Below are 5,778 nucleotides of genomic sequence, written 5' to 3' on the forward strand. Positions count from 1 at the left end.
TGCATTGTAAATTTTGGTCAATGACATGAGACAAAGTATATGTGAACTGCTGTATGAAAAGTGAATTTACTCTGTAAATCTTCACCCAATTCCTACAAAAAAAAAAAAAAAACTATGCGACTTGAAATATTGGATAAGATTATTAAGGGGCAGTGAGTTTCTGTTAATGAGGGAGGAATAACTCAGAAAAGGATAGTGAAAATGACTGCACACCTTGAAGAATGTAGTCAGTGTCACTAAATTTTACATGTAGAAGCTCTTGATTTGGTGCGTGTCTTGCTGTCCATAGTCTTAATAGCAACAACAAAGTAAATAAAATTTAGAAAAATAAAAAGAATAGCAATAAACTTGACATTTGGGAAGATGTTAAAGTTTACGATGTTTAGTTTCATTTCTATTTCTGAAGGAGAAAAATTTTTAAAGAGAAATTTTCTGTAAGAAAATTTAAAATCAATCACAAGATAATTGAGAATCATTTATATTTTTTAAAGAGAATTTTAACATACCAAATTCCCTCAAATATGTTCCCGGATACTAATAGTCATGAGGTTTGGGAAACAATTGTCACAATTGTCATCTATAAACAGAAATGGGCATTAGGACAGTGAGTAGAAAATGAATGTGAAGGAAAGCTGTCATGATTTTCAAAAATGAAGCTGTGAATGCCACAAACCATAGACTGGAAACATATAGATAGAGGTTACCATGGAGGAGGTCAGGGACTTATTGAAACATCTACCCGACCTTAAGAACAACAAACATATCACATTTTCCTTTTTAAGACTTCAAAATACCTTAATGGGTGTCAGTTTATATCATTCCGTGAAGCTCCCACTTTAGCAGGAAGCTTAAATAAAAGAAGCTAAATTTTACCGGTACTAATGGACATTTATTTCCAGAACCTTTTCTCTGGAGACAAATGTAGGTCTCTCTTTATTTGTAGGAAGATTTGCATATGAGGTATGATTTAAAGGGGCTAGAAACATCTTTTCCATGTGCTCCAAAATGTTCCACTTTCTTTTGTCATATTCCCTGATAATTTTACATTAGAGATTTATAGCTTTGAGATAATAAAATGCACATATCTCCTCTTGTCAGTACATATAGTCACATAGTTAGCAGTGAATAGAATATGTTCATTACAGGGTAAAGGGGAGATTGCCAGGTAAGGAATCACTAGAGCTTGCAGTGTACTGAAGGTAGTTTAGCAATTTCCAAGATTTTCTCAGACCAGTTTGCAAAGATAAAGAGAAATCAAGAGGATGTATGTTACATACAGTTGTAAAATAATTAATATCGTGTGTTTCTATTCTCTCTGTTTGGAAAGGGTTAAAAATAATAGAAACAGACAATTCACAGATGTTGAATGGTAAGGGAAGGCCTCTTCTAAGAGGTGACTTTTAAGTCAGACTTCAGTGATGAACAGTATCCCCTTGGGGGAAAATCTGGGGGAACAACTATTCAGATAGTGAAAAAAGGAAGTTTCTAGGTCTGGAGGTGGTCAGCCTGACACGTCGGAGTGTCATTTTCACCTGCTCACTTCATGCGTTCAATGATGCTATTGCTGAGGTCCCTGGGTGCTGCAAATGGTTTGCATTTCTCTACTGACCTGAAGTTTGATGGTTTGAACCCACCCAGTGATGCCTTGGAAGAAAGATCTGCTGATCTGGTTCAGTAAAGATTACAGCTATGAAAACCCTGTGGACAGGTTCTAATCTGTAATACAGGAGTTGCTATTGGAATTTACTTGAATCTGAGGCAGTGGGTTTTGTTTGTTTAAGGTTAGTCTATGAGACTTTCTGCAATTTGGTCCCACCCTATAACTGAATTCTCCCCAACTCTTTCCCACCACACACTGACTAATTCCTGTATTTGTTACTTTGTGTACACTGTTTGCTTTGTTTAACATTCTTCTCATCTGTTTACTCTTTCTTGATAAACTCTAACTCATCTCTTAAATACCAATTCAAATATTCCCTCTTTTAGGAAGCCTTCTCTCACTCTTTCCTGTCCACAGCCCATAGAATTACTCAATCATTTTGTGCTGCCATAGGCTTGTGCACTTGACACACTGCTTTGCAATTACTAATTTACATACTGACCTTTATTCATAATGAGTTTTTTATGACAGTGACCTTATGAATTCATCCCTGGGTATATACAGTCCACACTAGTGTCATGCACATAATAAATACTCAAGAAATAATTACTGAATATTAGTAAATAAATGAATTATTGGAATACCTTCTTGTTATGATTTATAATTAATGTAATATTTATCTTTGGATTAGTTTCCATGATGTGTTCATTATAGTCAATAGACACTAAAATATTTATCATTATTTTATTTCAAAATAATAAAATATAATTTCTATGATGTGTTTACTATAGTCAATAGGCACTAAAATATTTATCATTATATTATTTCAAAATATAAAATATTGGATTCCAAATGGACTCTCATCAGTAATCACCACACTATTTCCCTCTAGCATCTTAGTGCTTGAAAAACTAGGTACAGCAGTTTGAATTAGGGATTTTGATGCTCTGAAGAGCTCACTGAACCAGAGTGCACCAAACACAGAAGAGCAGAATTAGAGGAAAGGCACAGGGAGATTATTTGGGGAAGATCTACCTAGCGAAGGACTGACGGGCAGCCAAGAGAGGCCATTGCAAACTTCCCTGTGGCAGACACTGACTGGCAGGTGAGGGCGGACACCTGAGATCTCTGTAAGCCAAGGAAGAAGACACACTATATCAGCATACCAGTGAATACACCATCATCCCAGCAATCACTCCAAGGATCTACTTCAGCACCTGATTTTATCGGTAACTTGGGTCGGCTAGGTCCAAACAGTTGCACGTAGCACCACTGAAACCCAAGCGGAGAGCTCACTGGTGCTCCAGGAGGGTGAGCTCGCTCCTCCCTCAGCGGGTCACTGAGTGAGCTTTGGTCAGTGTGGGAGACATTGAGAGGTCTGTGCTTGTCTTTGTCACTGATATCAGGACCACAGATTACTAGCAGGCACTCTCCCAACTCCAGCACAGGTGAAATCTCACACATCTTTGGCGCCGCAGGTGGGCGATATCACAGAAAAACTCCAGAGCCATTCGCAGTCTGGGAGGATTGTGCCACACAAGGGGCAGATGGGGTGGAGAGAAAGGAATTTGCCACTGAGTGCATCATGGGAATTTGCCTTGGATCAGCTTTTTGGTGCCGAGGGGCCTTGGAAGTGGGGTCTTTGAGTGTGCCTGAGCCTGGCAGAAAGTGGCAACTCCCTAACAACAGGAATCTTTCCTGAAATTGAGCCATGGGCTTGTAAATAACAGTACTATGTAATCAGTAGCAGCCCTCTCAAAGCCCTAGAAACCGACCCTAGCAACACCAAGCTTTCCTTCTTCTGCTCCCACCTTCTCCACCAATAACTTCACTCATTCAATGGAAGAAACCATATTCAATCAATTACCATAAAACCTCCCGGTTTGAACTCTAAGCCCTCTTTACGACAAACAGAAACACATATCCACCTCCCACACAGTTATTCCACCATCATAAAGAAAACAGCAGAGCGACCCAGCATACCTGAATCAATAATAAAATAAAATACACCAGCTTCACCTTTTCAAAATATTAAACCATAAAACCAAGACAAAACAAATCAACACGTAACCAGCAGTTAAAGACAACATCAAAATATCTAGGAAACAACAGACAACCTCAAATCAAACAAAAAAACAGGACAAGGCATTAGAAGCAAAACCACAAACAAAGGTCTCATTATACATGGAGGAAGAAGAGGCAATAGAATTATCTGAGAAGAAATTTAGAAGATGTGTTTATAGAGCTATACAAAAGCCTAAGGAAACCCCAAACAGAAACAAGGAGAACACAGACAGTTCCCTGGAGGAACTCAGGAAAATCATTGAGGAATAGAATATTAAGATTAATGCACAATCAGAACTCATACAAAAACTGCAGTTAGAAATGCAGAAAATGTCTATTGAAATGCAAATCATGAACACCAAAATGATAGAACTACACAACACAGTAGAAGCTCAAAAGAGCAGATAAGAACTGGCTGAAGAATGCATATCCCAACTAGAAGACAAATCCCTGGACACTAGACTGTATGAAGAAAAATCAGAACAAAGATTTAAGAGAAATGAAGAAAGCCTAAGAATTATATGTGATGACATGAGACGAAACAATATAAGACTCATTGGAATTCCAGAACAAGAAGAGGCAAAAAAGACCATCGAGAAAATTGTGGAATACCTGTTAGCAGAAAACTTCCCCCATATCATGAAGGAAGAAAAGATATTTGTCCAAGAAGCTTATAGAACCCCACTCAAGATAGACCCCAAAAGAAAGACACCAAGGCATATTATAATCAAACTCTCCAAAACCAATGCAAAGAAAAAAATGTGAGAACTTCCGAGGAAAAAAGAAATATTACTTATAATAATCAAACAGTTTGAGCTCCAATTACTCAGCAGAAACCATGCAGGCAAGAAGGCAATGGGATGGCATATCTAAAACTCTGAAGGAAAAAAAACTTCCAATCAAGAATCCTATATCCAGCCAAATTATCCATAAAATATGAGGGTGAAATCAAGGCATTCTCAGATAAACAGAAATTAAGAGACTTTGTGAAAACGAGACCAACCCTATAAGAAAAGCTTAAGGAAGTCCTACCAATAGAGAACTCACAACAGAGATCAGCAAGACCAGGATTTGTGACATCAACTCTGAAACCAAATCAGAAATAGATACTCATAATAAGACCATAAAACATTATACCTTAAAAACCAAGGAACTCAAGCAGCACACAACAACAGCAACTAACCTATCAGAGGGAATAATACTTCTAGTTACAGACCCTAAAATGGAGAGGAAAACACAACAATGTCTTTGCAGCATGCACTGTTCTGAAAATATAGAGACAAGAATATACTCCAAGGTAACCACAGAGAAGAGTAATAATTCTTCTAAGCAAATCCAGAAGGAAGGAAAACATATGGGCTTAATAAACACAAAACCAACTATAAAGAAGAAAAAGGAGAAAGCAATAGCCAACAAACTGAACTCAGCACAGAAATATACACAGACCAAGGAATTACCAATGACACGACAAAAAACCACAATAGAATGACACTAATCAACTCATACCTATCACTAACTACACTCAATGTGAATGGACTAAATGCACCTATCAAGAGAAAGAGAATGGCAGACTGGATAAGAAAAGAAGACCCATCGATATGCTGCCAAAAAGAGACACACCTTAGACACAAAGATAAAAACAAATTAAGAGTTAAAGGATGGAAAAGAATATACCAAGCCTATGAAAACCAAAAAGGGCAGGGTAGCAATTATGATTTCTGATAAAATAGACATTAAGGTGAAAAACATCTTAAGAGACAAGGATGGGCATTATATGATGCTGAAAGGGTCAATCGACAAAGAAGACATTACAATAATAAATATTTATGCACCCAATGAAAATGCTCCAAAATACGTGAAACAAATATTAACTGGATTAAAAGGAATGATACACAACTCTACATGGGTGGTGGGAGACTTTAATATACCACTTTCAAGGAGAGACAGGTCAACAGGAAAGAAGCTCAGCAAAGATACAGAAGAACTTAACAACACAATCAACCAACTGGAACTCATAGACATATATAGAATACTTCACCCAACAAAAACACAATTCACATTCTTTTCCAGTGCACATGGATCCTTCTCCAGAATGGACCATATGCTAGGACATA

This window comes from Orycteropus afer, unplaced genomic scaffold (genome assembly GCF_000298275.1).
Source record: "Orycteropus afer afer isolate SDZICR_OR568_19922 unplaced genomic scaffold, OryAfe1.0 scaffold00007, whole genome shotgun sequence".
In the NCBI taxonomy this organism is placed as follows: domain Eukaryota; kingdom Metazoa; phylum Chordata; class Mammalia; order Tubulidentata; family Orycteropodidae; genus Orycteropus; species Orycteropus afer.